The 15,644-nt window shown below is 44.1% G+C and overlaps 1 protein-coding gene across 5 annotated transcripts in view; it reads right to left on the bottom strand.

The window, feature by feature from the left end:
• LOC127634872 (CYFIP-related Rac1 interactor B-like) overlaps positions 1-15,644 on the bottom strand; it is a 74,266-nt gene that overhangs the window by 52,226 nt on the left and 6,396 nt on the right. Inside the window, exon 1 of one of the 5 annotated variants that reach the window (XM_052114598.1) lies at positions 2,555-2,622. The exons of the other annotated variants lie outside the window; for them this stretch is intronic. The gene's annotated coding sequence lies outside the window, so the exon portion shown is untranslated. Of the gene's footprint in view, positions 1-2,554; positions 2,623-15,644 lie in introns of those variants that run through there. 5 annotated transcript variants of the gene reach the window in all.

Genomic DNA, 15,644 nt, shown 5'->3' with positions numbered 1-15,644 from the left:
TAGGTATGTTTTTACCTTACCTGAACCTAAGTCACACCTAGGGGATAGAATATCATAGGGTGAATTCCAATAAAAATTGGTCACCCCTATGCCATATTCACCCGAAAGACAGCTCTTTATTTGTGCACTCTCATAGTAGCATGGCATTATTGTACAAATGTACCTTTTGCTAATAGTCTTGTGGAAGGGCCCTTTGTGAAAAAAAATTATTTTATTACCCATTGAGTGGAATCCCCACAGTGCCCCTTCACAAAAATGCTGTCTGGAAAATGCCCAAAGACTTACAGTAGGTTTGAGCTCATTTGACTTGGGCTACTAAGTAAGATACCACCTGGAAACCACCCACAACACCCAAACTTATTAATATCGCCATGGCACACTGTGTGACATCATGTCAGAATTTATGATACACATAGTTTCCGACTGTGGTACCAATATTCCTCATCAGTGAACGTGACTCATGTTATGGGAGCGTTGCGGAATAGAGGCGAAATGGTGAGATTCGCCAGTCCGGAAGGAGCTTTTTTTTCTTTTCTGAAAGTCAGGACATCAGCATTTCCTTTACTCCAATACCACTCCATCACAAGCATATCAAAAGAAAGATGGATTTTGTCAAAAGGTCTATAATAAGACAGCCTGATCACAAATACCAAAATAAATTACAGATGTTGAGAATGAACACAAGTGCGGGAAGTAGCCAACAGTAATAATGAGCTACCACAAGCAAATATTCATTGTGGAAATAAAAAGACTTGTAGCCCGAAAAATTACAAATTTCATTCACATTGGGGAAAACAAAAAAGGTGGGTTATAGGATGTCTTTCTCCTCTAGGTAACCTACGGCATGCAAAATTTTGAATATGTATTTAGGCTGATAATATATCACGCTTACAAATTCCATATGGATAATGCACAAACACGACATTTCTATATTTGCATCCAACTGTATCTGTTGATTTGGATTAAAACATCCCATAAATACTTACCAATATAAATTGCTCAAACTTTTTGTGGTGTGAAATTTTAACTTAAGAAGTTTAGACGTTTAAAGTAAATTTATTAACAGTAAAATAGCAATTAAAATAAAGTTGTAAAGCAAATGCATGATAAATGTAAAAAAAGAAAAAAACGTGTTAAGAAACATGTTAAACGTGTTATTGGTTTTCATTTTGTAAGATCTGTATTTATTTAATTCAGGGAATAATGCTTTCATATTGATGAAGTGTTCAAATTCTCTCCAGGTATTTTCTGCTTATTTATTTATTAAAACTTTTTATATAAAAGAAAAAAGAAAAAACATTGAAAAAGCTTGAGTAGGGTGATAACTGGGCACAAATGTTGCTATGGTGGTGCAAACACAGAGCAGGTTTCTTTCCAAGTGTATTGGGGAAGGAGTGGAGTGGAATATCTCATCTGGCCATCATTACATGTTATACTTTAGAAACAGCGTAATTTAACATTTATGGACTGGCCCACTTACATCCATAATAAGTGTCTTACTAATAAGTGTCTTACAATAAAAAATAAATAAAAAAAGGGACGAGTCAAAAATATTTTTTGTGGTGATCAACATTATGCCAATAATCCTGTCGATTGAGCTTAACTTGTAATGAACCCAGAACATTCCTCTACCCAACAATTTATAGGTAATATCCTGAAACACATTTACAGCAAGATAAACTTTTTTCCCTTCTCTAACCTGCGAACCAGAAAACAACACTTGGTTGTATTTTTTAGATTGTAAAGTGTGTTTGTAAAATATTATCAATGTACAAGTTAAAACAACTTACAATCTGTCTCTCAGTATTGAAGAATCATTGATAATTTTTTGTCCAATACTGAAAGCGCCAGAATGGACACACAAATGCACAGCCCTTAGCTTACCCTGCCATCATCCAGTAGGCATTTAATTTATCCAAGACAGACCTCGTCTGAAAGACAACGAGTGCAGAGGAAACTGTGTGCAGTGGGTGGTTGAGTCATTAACCACATTCCTTACTTCACCCCTCCACACCCCATTTGGTGTCTGTTTGCCTTGACCCACACTAACACTGACACAAAGATGCATTACTGTCAGTGAAGGTGAAATAAACAAGGCCAGCCACACGGGTTGTAAGGAAGCTGACACAGCAAGCACAAGCACAACTGACCAGCCTGATATCACAGTGAAATCAGAAAGAGTAGAAAGACTATTCTTTAGCCAAAATCAGTAAACATTGACCGAACTTTCGAAACACTGCCCACAGTGGCCAAAGCGGTATGTGTTGATCATGTTGAACTAACAACTGACTAAAGCAAGAGATCGGAATTAATCAGGCAACAATGCAATGATCATTTTACTGATTTGGATCTTTGAGTCTCATTCAGCAAAATGAACAAATCTTTATTCAAGTCATTTTGTTCATTTGAGCATAATTAAATTCAAATGTTATATTTTCAATAATCAAATCACCCCCAACATGTCTACTTATGCAAACTTTGATTATAATCCCAATAAGGAAAAAATTTGAAAGCAGCCAAGGAGAAATTATGAGAAACAGAAATATTAGTTCACCTCTGGATTAAATCTTCTTGTCCGAGAAGTTAGTTCTTTTGTCACTTGACAGCCGTCTACACTTATGCACACACAGGAAACAGAAATGAGTCATCTGGTCCAAGACAAGCATATACGGCTGTCAAGTGACAAAAAAAAAAAAGACTTGGACCAAAACAGTTGAAAGGTGAACTAATCATTTCTGTTTCCAGTGTGAGCAATGCATAGTGTATACAACTGTCACATGACAAAAGGACGAACGACTCGGAACAAATTAGTTGAAAGGTGAACTATAAATTTCTGTTTCCCGCCTATGTGGTTTTCACTTAACAAACGAACAGAGGTTGCGCAATGCGCAAGCACGGCCAACACAAAATGAACAAATCACTCTCTGAGACTACTCGTTCTTCTGAGTCACATAAAAGATTCATTCAGAATGAACGAATCGTTCATGAATGACCCACTAGAATACATCTTTAGAGCATGCACTAGTGTGTTTCAAGTCGCTTTTTACCCGTTCTGTTTCTGAGGAGCTAGCTGCACTGTACCCAACAACAAACCCAGCGTGAGTGTGTGGTGAACAAATGACTCTTTTGATCAGTGCATATATTCATGATCTTTTTCATGAATCACCTAAAAGAACTAAGGGTTTGAGCTCGGGAGCTCAGGTTAGCAGTTTGAATCAGATTCGATTTGTCAGCGAATCAGCTGTCAGTGAGTTTACAACTGGGAGCACAAACATTTCAAAATAAGAGTCCCATGTGTATTTCAGGCTTCTTTATAATTAAAAGTACCGTATTGTGTACCAATTTTTTTTCTTCTGGTAATTATTGATTGGGATTGGAGTACCACAATAAACTGCATCTGGGATTTCATTAATTTGCACTCTTGTAGTCTCTGTATCTATCCGGTAACAGTAATGAAAGTCTAAGGCAATATTTTAAAACTGTAAAAAGTCATGTGTGTATATGTACACACACAAACAACATGATAAAACTAAAGCTCCTGTTCATTATCAACAAAGCTGTTAACATTGCAAGCGCGTGACATTGGAGTGATTTCTAGTTTTAATGCCTTTCATATTTTGGCACTCCATCATTAGTCATAATGCAGCACATTTGTCAAGAAAGGCAGAAATAGCAAACATGCTTTGTGTACCAGCTGCATGGTGAAGAGAGACACTTAATCACCTTTTACATCTCCCATCTCTCAATTGTTCAATCCAAGGTCGGAAATTAATGGGGGCTTTGGGCAAAAATGCCCCTGAAATGCAATATATGGTGCAAAAAAATGTCTCTGCAAAGAGTTCCTGTTGTTTTATTTGTAACATCTGATATAGTTCCAAATACATACATCGCGATCATCATTGGAATATTTGCTGAGCATAATTAGTTTCATGCCATCTATTGACCTATGTGCAGATGTTGCCGTGTCAGTGGCGGATGCTCACGCCATAAACGCCCACAGACGGGCACTCCTCAAGCTTCGCATCAGTTTTGTGTCATGCTCACGGTCTAATTTAAGTGACCGTTTGGACCATTTATTTAAAATATACTGTCCTAGTGAGTAACACTGTCACTCCCTGTGCTACTTCCCTGCATTCGGCTCATCTCAAGTATTGGTATATTGTTGAGTGTCTAGTCTACTAACATAATATCAAAGTGAAAATAGCAGGTTATACCCTCGGCTCTGCATGTGAATATCTCTGAGTGATGATCACAGTCAAAGATCAAGTAAACTCAAACCAAGAGATTCATCTGCGCAGAAGTGCAGTGCCGAAACACAAATTAAATAAAATGTTCCTACGCAAGATACTTTTAGATTTCAAACACACATGTTGATAGAGAGCCCAATGCTCCATAGTACAGCTGAAACGCAGATATGAAAAATAATGACATGAATTTCTCCTTTTGTGTTCCAAACTCAAGTCAGATAGATTATGAATGTCAGGAAGGGTAAATTATGATAGATTTTTAATTTTTGGTTACACTATTCCATTAAGCTTGAAAATGCATATAGGTGCATATACTGTATGTCAGCGGAACAACTGACAGAGAGGCAGTTGTCTAACCACAGATTAATAAACTTTATTAATATTTAATACTAATATTAAACTTTATAGCACAAATACTGAAGTGTTAGGCCAAGGTGGAATATCTAATAACAGCCAAGGCCTCAAACGTCATGAGACATTTATAGGCTGACTAATGAGGTGCAAACAAGCTTGACTCACATCCTCTTTTTACAACACATTGTGAATACCTCAAATGTCACCAAACCATCAAATTCTCACTCAGTAATAACATCAGCAATAGGGTCACAGTGAATTAAACTATTGTATATGTATCTTGCTTATTGTCAGCTCTATTTTAAATGCTTCTCTCATGCATTATGACCGGATGCAGGGATTCTAGTGTATCCCTTCCGCTTGAATGGAGATTGGTATGTTAAAAGGCAACAGATGGATATAGTTGGGTTTCTTTCCCAACCGTTACCAAGTCATCTGTGCCGGTTACTCTGTTCAGCCATCCTCACCATGGAAACGAGTGGGAGGGGACACAGGGGACACATAATAAATGTAGTGTCAAAGTGACACAAAATCTGAAAAAAAAAGGGTTGAACAACAAAATATCGGAAGAAATTGGACAGTTGTCATCTCTGTGATTAAATTCTAATATTTAGCACATTTGATTGTCTGTTTTTTTTATTTTATTATAAATATAATAGATGTTTTATGCTACCTTAATCTTTTCATGAGTAGGGTCTAAATTTGTCAGTTATTTGGGATTATTTTTGCATGTGGCACGGCACATCCGGTAGAAGGGTTAGAGTGTACAAGAGTATTTTTTATTTAAAAAATTTATTTCTTGTCAATAAAAAAGAAAAATACTATATATTAGTAAACATGTGAACAAATTAGTTATGTCTTCTGTACTGTATTTGTTTTATTTATTTTGTTTATATATAGCTATATAAAAACAAATGAACAAATAATATCAGCAGTCCAAATATATAATGAGTTTTATACATAACTGTTAACTGTAACTGTTATCCTGGTGCTTTTGTGCAACTGTTATCCTGGTGCTATTTTGTCTGTTTCAGTATACAAACCTATTGTAAGCCTGAAAAGACTGTTTGAGTTGCTGTTTATGTGAATGAAAACCGCATCTAAGTAGACATGGCTGCATGCATGGGAAGATCTAGTTTAGATAAGGTGACAATTTGGCTGTTTGAAATATGTGTGACAGTATTATGAAAGAGTTAATGTGATATTTCTGTTATATTTTATCTTTCGCTGCATATTTGCTAGATAAAGTGGAAGATAGAATGCAAACCGTCTCACTTAAAAAACAAGCACCTAAGGGGCAGTCACACTAGGCTTTGAGCACACAAATATTTTCAATGCAATGCAACAAACCAGGATATGATAAATAATGCATCACAAACAACAATAAATATTTTATTAAAAATATCCTGCAACAATAAAACACACAGATTTATAATCCTTTATATTGAGCCAAGAGGTCAGTGTGTGATGTTTCGATCTTCTGGTCACGCGCCCTCTTGTTGTACAAATTCACGGTTCATGGTTCACCAAGCTTAAACTTTGGTACACAGCGTCATATGCAATTTCTTCTCATACACTTACATTTCTGGACTCCCGCATTCAGATGCATTTGAATGGGAGTGAATGGAGTGCAAAGTGTAGTGTGACTGCCCCATTAGAGGGGAAAAACCATAATCTTCTAATGTTCCCTTCCAAGCACTCAAGCTAACCAACGTGTCATTGTGGTATATTGTTAATATTCAACATTTAACAATTGAAATATTGTGATGTGGCAATCAATGACAATTGCATCGCTCAACTCAACTGTTAACATGTGAATACATGACATTATGAAAAAACAGCATTACATGCAGCTGCAAGATAAAGAGCGAACATATCATCTGAGGTTTTTGTTTTATTATTTAAAAAAAGGCAGCGATAGTTCACCCAAAAATTTTAGTTTTGTCATCATGTACATTATTTACTTCAAACCTGCATGACTTTTTCATCTGTGGAACACAAAAGGAGATGTCTTGTAGAATGTTCAGTCCAAGTCACTATTAACTGATATAGTATGGAGAAAAGTGAATAGTGAATGAGGCTGTAAGTCCCTAATTCTACCAAACATCTCCTTGTTCCACAGAAGAAAGTCATGTGTTTGGAACAACATGACGGTGTGCTAAGAATTACAGAATTTTCATTTTTGGATGTACTTTCCTTTTAAGCTGAATTATAGGCCAAATGGGCATTTATTTCTGCTTTTGAGACTTAAAAACAAAGAATGATAAATGATCAATCAGAGGGTAAAAATCCTGAATTTTCAGGATTATCAGTTTATTATCCATTTCAACAAGATGGACATTATTAGAAATATAAGCTACAGTTCCTCTTAAACAGCATCTTAGTTGTAAAGGTCAAAGTCAGGTGAGCTAGATCAGAGTGAATATTAGCATTTACTGTATAAGCAGCTTCATAGTGCTTAGCTTTCATAGAAAAACTGTAAAGATTAGCATTTTTAAAACAACAGCCCTACAGTATCGACAGCACATTTCTCCTGTCAGAAACCAAGTATATTTGACTACAAAGCACTAGCCTTTGGTGTAATTATGACTTTCAGTGTAAAATTGCTCATATTTATGTTAAAGAAAATGAATGACGCTCTTGTAGATGAGAGTGACCTTAAAGGTATAGTTCACCCAAAAATGTAAATTCTCACATTATTTACTCACCATAGTGACATCTCAAGTGTGTATGACCTTCTTTCTTCACCAGAACACATTTGAAGAAAATGAAAAATAGATTAGCTCAGTAGGTCTTTAAAATGCAAGTAAAGATTTATTTTTTGAAGCTCCAAACATCACAGACGGTCAGCAGAGACACACAAAGATGTGTGTGTGTGTTCAGAGGATGGCTGAAAAGCCTTATTTTGTGCATTTGCACTGAAAAGTGATAAAAATAAAGCTTCATGTGGTCTGTTCACCAGGCCCCCACTTCCTCCTTCATAGAATAGCTAGAGGCTTGTCACAGTAGTGACAACTGTGAAAAAAGTTTCTGTAAAAGTGGTGAAACCGGGATTAGGAGGAAGAACACAGTCATGGAGTCCTCGCCACTGGCCGAAGCATTCAAGACCCTCGCCAGCATCCACCAATCCCAACATCAGCTTGAGCTGCGTATGGAGCAGGCACAGTGGTTCCAGGCACTTTTCCAGGCTTATGCGGAGGACCGGCAGATGCTATGGAACACCCATGGCTGTGCCACACATCACCCTGGCTTTCATCGAGCTCTTCAAGGTGACGGTCGAAGCATGGAAGTGGCTGAGCACCCTGTGGCCAGCCCAACTACTGCCGCTGTTGTCCGGAAAGCCCAACTTGCGGGCCAACAAATTCCTGCGTTCCTTGCATTAGCTCGATCAGCTCTGTGACACCTGTCGATGGTGGCTGCTGGCTGAAGGTCGCAATGCCAAGAAGATACTCGACCTGGTGGTACTGGAGCAGTTCATCGCACAGCTACCAAAAGGGACAATGGAGTGGGTCCAGAGCACCGACCGGCGTCACTGGATGGGGTGGTCCAGCTGGCTGAGGACCATATGGCAGCATATTCGGGGGCCGACGAGCTCTCTTCTTCCCTCACCCCCCCCTCCCTTCATCCTGTACCTATTCCCCGGAAATGGGGAATTCTGACCTTAAAACTGGTTCCCCGGTCCTATGGGCCAATCCACCCACCGGTTTCCCTAAACCTCTCCACTCTCCCCCACAGGATGGTGAATCCGCTGCCGCGGGTGTAGGTGTGAAATCTGGGCCAGTCTGCTGGAGCTGCGGAGCTGGGTATTTCCATGACCGATTCCCCACGATGGAGGTGGTGACATTGGTCCAGACCCCCTGGCGCCACAGGCCGCCCCTGATCAAGCAGGATTGTATTGGATACCTGGGAGTATAGCTGTGGTTAGTTCCCGCCTCGCCCATTCATTAATCTTGGGTGCGAATTTGCAGGCATTTACTACTTTATAAAGGGGAATATGTGTGGATGGGTCCTGCAACAAAGCGTATCAGTGTGTGGTGTGTGATTCGCTGGCTGAAGAGGCAATGCCAGGGCCGTCTACGTCAGCTCTGCATCAGGAGGACGAAAGGGAGGGGGAAGTCTCAGATACCCCAGGCCTTAGAGGATTATCTGTAGGGAATTTCCCTCTGGTTCAGATGTGAGACGAGACCCTTAGGCACGCCTTTGGCCAATTAAAAGTGACTGATGGTCAATGCCTCCAGCCAAACATTGCACTCCCATATCCATATTTTTCAATTATCAAGGATCGGTTGTATCGAGTGATACAGGACAAAGGAGGATACAACCCGATTGTTAATACTGCAGGGCCATCAAGAAATGTTATTCCAGAAAGCTCATTATAATCCAATGGTGGGTCACTTAGGGCAGCAAAAGACACTTAAACATCAAATGGCCCATTTCTATTGTCCGGGCATTCGCGGGGATGTTTGCAGGTGGTGTGTGGCATGCCGTGAATATCAACTGGTGAATCAGCCGGCATCACAAGAGCACCATTGTACCCCCTTCCATTGATCGAGACCCCCTTAGAACGCATGGTATAGACCTCGTCGGGCCATTAGACCGGTCTGCACACAAGCATCACTTTGTATTTTGTTGTTTGACTTTGGCAACAGAGAGGAAGGAGGTTGGACCAGAGGTGGACTTAAAAGCCACCAATCGAGCCACCCCATTCACTTGTGGAGACCACCTCTCACCATCCCAAGTCACAGAGGTTGCAAGGAGAATTTTTCCGATGTGTTCTCACCTCTTTATGGACGTACAAATCTCATAGAGCACCTTATCGAAATGACCCCAAAGGTAGTGGTACTTAGTCGTCTCTACCGATTACAAGAAAGTGGTGGTTTGGGAAGAATTTCCTGGCTGTGATGGATATGGGGGTAAAAGAAGAATCCCACAGTGGGCCAGCCCGGTGGTTCTGGTTCCAAAGAGCGACAGCTCGGTCTGATTCTGTGTGGATTATAGAAAAGTCAATGCGGTGTCTAAATCTGATGCGTACCCGATGCCACGGATTGACGTGCTGCTCGATCGTTTAGACGTGGCTCACTTTTTTCGACACTGCAATTGACAAGGGATATTAGCAGATCCCCTTAACTCCCATGTTCCGTGAAAAGACAGCATTTTCCACACCATTCGGATTACACCAATTCATGATGCTTCCGTTTGGTTTATTTGGGGCCCTGGCTATGTTTCAGCAGCTCATGGACAGAATCCTCATTCTGCATGCTGCTTACACCACTGCCTATCTAGATGACATCATAACTTTCATTAATGATTGGCAGTGGCACCTAAAGGCTGTCCTGAGGTCGTTGAGATGGGCAGGACTCGTGGCAAACCCAAAGAAGTGCGCAACTTGGCAGGTGGAAGTATGGTATCTGGGCTTCCACTTGGGTCATAGGCAGATGCGGCCACAAATTGATAAGACCACAGCAATTGCAGTCTGCCTGAGACCTAAGACCAAAAAAGAGGGGAGACAGTTTCTGGGGCTGGCTGGCTATTATCACAGGTTTGTGCCTTACCATTTGACCGTCACCTGCCCATTGACATATCTGATTAAAAAGGGGTCCAGTCCAGTGGACAGAGCTGTGTCGGCAGGCTTTCAAGCGGGTGAAGGCTACACTTTGCGGTGGGCCGTTTTTGCACTGTCTTGACTTCACTCTCTCCTTTATCTTGCAGACACATGCATCGAACGAGGGGTGGAAGGGAGGAGCGCCCAATGATGTACAATAGTTATAAGTACATCAGAGTTGAAAAGGATTGTTTAGCCATCAAGTGGACAGTCCTCACCCACTGGTACTATCTGTTGGGGCATGCTTTCACCCACTGTGAAACTCCAGTGGCTCCATCGCAAGAAGAATACCAATGCACGGATTACCCATTGGTATCTAGCTCTCCAGCATTTTAAGTTCAAGGTGGTCCATAGGCTGGGGGTGCAGATGGATATTTTGTTTACACTGAAGTTATAAAAATAAAGATTTTTGTGGACTATTCACCTGGCCCCAATTCCTCCTTCATAGTCGTGTTACTACAATAATAGACCAGTGTGCAAAAGTGTCATTTAAACAGTCTGCATATCAGAGCCACGGCAGACAAATTTGACCTCATAATTTTAAAGTGTTCGTCTGTTTCATTTAATGTGTGAACGGCTTGTAACTAGGGTTGCAGCGGTATACCGGTTTCACGGTATACCACGGTTTGAAAATTGATGGTTATCATATCTTGTACATTTGCTTATCTACGGTATTGAGAAAAAAATGCAACCGGACAGAGAATCTCTCATGTGCATCTCCTTTATTCCTTGTCTGCCTGTCAGACTCGTCAACTTGCGACACATGCACGCAGGCAGAGAAAATGTCTGAGAGAAGTGATGCGAGGGGATCTGACATGAGTGTGTGTGTGATTTAAAGCAGTGTTTTGCAACTGGTCTATTTGGACTGGGTCACGGACAGCAGGGAAGATTGAAGATCATTGAAGATATTTCGGCGGACACCCAAGGTATAGACTATTTAGGACTGCCGACGTATATTTAATGATAATCTCACAAACAGCTAAAGCAGACATGGCCAACATACGGCCCGCGGGCTGGATCAGGCTTTCCACATGGTTTAATGTGGCCCGCGGCTAATTTATCGTAAAAGCGTTTAACATGCTCAGGGTTGCCAGATAAGAGACGAAACATCCCCAGATTTATACTTGCGCAAATTGGAAATATTCTGCCTAAGATTATACTTATATTGTGCAATCTGGCAACCATGCACGTCTCGCACGTCTCGAGCGAACTGTAGTGCAATATTTATTATTTATTAATATTTATAATTCTGCTCAAGGAAAAGTGTTATACGGTTACTCTGTGTCCATTCTTGAGGCTGCTTATGATGTTTGGTGCTTCTAAATTTACAGGTAAACCTTCTCAGTGATTAAATTAAATATAAAAGTAGATCTCGGTATCATTGACACACGGAGGGGTAATCATTGATATGTGAGCAAAAGCAAGCCAGAGACGAATATGTAAATGTATTTTTTATTTGTGCAATTTAGAAACGTTGAAGTCCCTTCGCACCTGTATGTTAATCTAACTCTTGCCGTAATCATTTATCATAGTCATGCAGCCTGTGTTATTCAGTTGTGTGCTGAAAGTCAATCCATCGAGGAGAACCGCATCATGATCTTTTAAGCATGTAATCGGGTAAAGTTTTAGAAAAAAATAAGTAAACTCGCCCACTTTGCGACAAACTGTTACAATCCCTGTGTTCTCTGTTTTCACTGTCACGTTTATGTCACCTTTCATTGTGGTCCGCCCCGCGTTTTCCGTTACGATCCCTGTGTTCTCTGTTTTCACTGTCACGTTTATGTCACCTTTCATTGTGGTCCGCCCCGCATTTTCCGTTACGATCCCTGTGTTCTCTGTTTTCACTGTCACGTTTATGTCCCCTTTCATTGTGGTCCGCCCCGCATTTTCCGTTACGATCCCTGTGCTCTCTGTTTTCACTGTCACGTTTATGTCACCTTTCATTGTGGTCCGCCCCACGTTTTCCGTTTCACTCTCGCCAGTCGCGTCCCATGTCACTCTTCTTTGTTGTCCGTCCCGTGTTTTCCGTTTCACCGAACACGCTCCCTGTCAAGTCTTCCTTGTTGCCCGCCTGTGTTTCACTGTCTCTGTTAGAACTACACTTCCCTTCGTCCTCACTCCTCATCACCGCTGTCACAGCGTAATTGTCCGCACCTGTTCGTGATTTTGTTATCACAGAGTCCGGTCTATTTTAACCCGCTTGTTTTCCCGATCCTTTGCCGTTTGTTGAATGTTTATGTCATTTCACGTTCGCTGTTCCTGTTCCCTGATGTTCACTCTTGGTCTTCTTATTCCCTGGATGTTAATTCGTGTTCGTTCTACCCTTCGTGGCTGTTTCCCCAACCCGTGTAGCTTCTTTATGTTCGTCCGTGCTTTAGTTGTATTTTCCCATCGAGGACTGTTCTTTTGTTCATGTGTTTATTTTATTCAGTTTGTTAATCAACCCGCTTTTGGATCCACACCCCTGTCTACCTTATCCTACTTCCCGTCATCACAGAACAAACGACCACTAACATAGATCCAGCGGCTTTACGTGCAAGCTGCAAGCTGCTAAGCCTCAAGCAGGAAGACCGTTCGGTGGAGGACTACACCCGCGATTTCCTCTTGATTGCGGGTGCCACTGACTTCTCTGACTCCGACCTGGTGGCGTTTTTCCAGGCCAACCTGAATGGTGCACTCCAGGAGCGGTTATCACCGACGACGCGCGGCTGGACGCTCCGCGAGTTCATTGAGGAGACTCTGCTGGTCTGCGCTTCGCCGTTCACTGTGGGCGTCATCGAGGAGAACCCTGCCGCTCCTCCCACAGTGGTAACCCTCCATTGGCCTGTGGTTCGTCCCTTCACGCCTGCCTTGGTCAGTGAGCCTGCACGGTCCACTTCATCTGCCCGGAGGAGGAAGAGAAGACAGGCTTCCGCCTCCCGGCCCACGCCTGCCACGGTCAGCGAGCCAGCGCCCACGCCTGCCACGGTCAGCGAGCCAGCGCCCACGCCTGCCACGGTCAGCGAGCCACCGCCCACGCCTGCCACGGTCAGCGAGCCAGCGCCTGCAGCCTCGACCGTCCCCGAGCCAGCGCCTGTAGCCTCGACAGTCCCGGAGCCAGCGCCTGTAGCCTCGACCGTCCCGGAGCCAGCGCCAGTAGCCATGACCATCCCAGAGCCAGCACCAGCGGCCAGGACCGTCCAAGAGCCAGTGCCTCTCAGGTCTCTCGAGTCTTCCAGGGCTCCTTCTCCCGAGCCACCCAGGGCTCCGCCTCTCAAGCCTCTCGAGCCTTCCAGGGCTCCGTCTATCAAGCCTTTTGAGACTCCAAGGGCTCCTCTAGAGCTTCCCAGGGCTCCGCCTTTCAAGCCTCTCGAGCCTTCCAGGGCTCCGCCTTTCAAGCCTCTCGAGCCTTCCAGGGCTCCGCCTTTCAAGCCTCTCGAGCCTTCCTGGCCTCCGCCTCCCGAGCCTCTCGAGCCACCCAGGGCGCCCCTCGAGCCTGCTATGGCTCCTCTCCCAGAACCTCACGAGCCGCCTACGGCTCTGCCCCCAGAGACCCCAGAGCCTACCAGGTCTTCGCCTCTGAAACCTCCTGCGGCGCCACCTCCCTCGGTTCCTCCTCCAGAGCCTTCTAGAGCCCCGCCTCTAGAGCATTCCACGGCTCTGCCTCCCGAGCCTCCTACGGCTCTACCCCCAGAGCCTTCTGAGCCTTCTAGGGCCCCGCCTCCTGAGCCTCCTACGGCTCTGATCCCAGAGACCCCAGAGCCTACCAGGTCTTCGCCTCTGAAACCTCCTGCGGCGCCACCTCCCTCGGCTCCACCTCCTGAGCCTCCCACGGCTCCGCCTCCTGAGGCCCCGAACCTTCCTCGGTTCTGCCTCCCTCGGCTCCACCTCCCGAGCCTTCCACGGCTTCGCCTTCCACGGCTATGCTTCCCAGGCACCCCTGAACCGGCCCTTGCCAAGTGGCCAGCTCCCGGGTCATCTAAACCGGCCTCTGTCCTGTGGCCGCCTCCCGGGCCCCCTGAACCGGCCCTTGCCTTGTGGCCAGCTCCCGGGCCACCCAAACCTGTCTCCATAGCGTGGCCGCCTCCCAGGCCACCTAAACCGGCCTCTGCCCTGTGGCCAACTCCCAGGCCCCCAGAACCGGCCCTTGCCTTGTGGCCAGCTCCCGGGCCATCCAAACCTGTCCACCTATTGTGGCCGCCTCCCAGACCACCTAAACCTGTCCTTGCCCGGTCAATACCTCCCTGGCCTCCTCAACCTGTCCCTACCCGATGAGCGCCCCCCAGGCCACCTGATCCGGTTCCCTTCACACACCCCCAGAGTCTGCCTGTCTGCCCCTTGTACCCCCATGGACTGCCTAAGTGCCCCCGTGAACTGTCTCATTTTCCTTTTTTTCCCCTGTGGACTGCCTAATTGCCCCTTGTGCCCCCATGGACTGCCTATTTGTCCCTTGTGCCTCCTTGATCTGTCCCTGTGTCCTTTGTGCCCCTTTTGGTCTGTCTTTTACCCCCCTCTTCTAGCCCCCCTCGCCTGGAACATTTTGTGTTTTTTGTTTGTAAGTTTGTTTAGACCGTCTGGAATCCGGTCCTTTTGAGGGGGGGCTATGTTACGATCCCTGTGTTCTCTGTTTTCACTGTCACGTTTATGTCACCTTTCATTGTGGTCCACCCCGCGTTTTCCGTTACGATCCCTGTGTTCTCTGTTTTCACGGTCACGTTTATGTCACCTTTCATTGTGGTCCGCCCCGCGTTTTCCGTTACGATCCCTGTGTTCTCTGTTTTCACTGTCACGTTTATGTCACCTTTCATTGTGGTCCGCCCCGCGTTTTCCGTTACGATCCCTGTGTTCTCTGTTTTCACTGTCACGTTTATGTCACCTTTCATTGTGGTCCGCCCCGCATTTTCCGTTTCACTCTCGCCAGTCGCGTCCCATGTCACTCTTCTTTGTTGTCCGTCCCGTGTTTTCCGTTTCACCGAACACGCTCCCTGTCAAGTCTTCCTTGTTGCCCGCCTGTGTTTCACTGTCTCTGTTAGAACTACACTTCCCTTCGTCCTCACTCCTCATCACCGCTGTCACAGCGTAATTGTCCGCACCTGTTCGTGATTTTGTTATCACCGAGTCCGGTCTATTTTAACCCGCTTGTTTTCCCGTTCCTTTGTCGTTTGTTGAATGTTTATGTCGTTTCACGTTCGCTTTTCTCGTTCCCTGATGTTCACTCTTGGTCTTCTTATTCCCTGGATGTTAATTAGTGTTCGTTCTACCCTTCGTGGATGTTTCCCCAAACCCGTGTAGCTTCTTTATGTTCGTCCGTGCTTTAGTTGTATTTTCCCATCGAGGACTGTTCTTTTGTTCATGTGTTTGTTTATTTTATTCAGTTTGGTAATAAATCCGCTTTTGGATCCACACCCCTGTCTACCTTATCCTACTTCCCGTCATCACACAAACATTAAAAGTTCTATACA

This window comes from Xyrauchen texanus, chromosome 42 (assembly GCF_025860055.1).
Source record: "Xyrauchen texanus isolate HMW12.3.18 chromosome 42, RBS_HiC_50CHRs, whole genome shotgun sequence".
In the NCBI taxonomy this organism is placed as follows: domain Eukaryota; kingdom Metazoa; phylum Chordata; class Actinopteri; order Cypriniformes; family Catostomidae; genus Xyrauchen; species Xyrauchen texanus.
The sequence above is the reverse complement of the archived record's forward strand: the minus strand, read 5'-3'. Positions and strand labels throughout refer to the sequence as shown.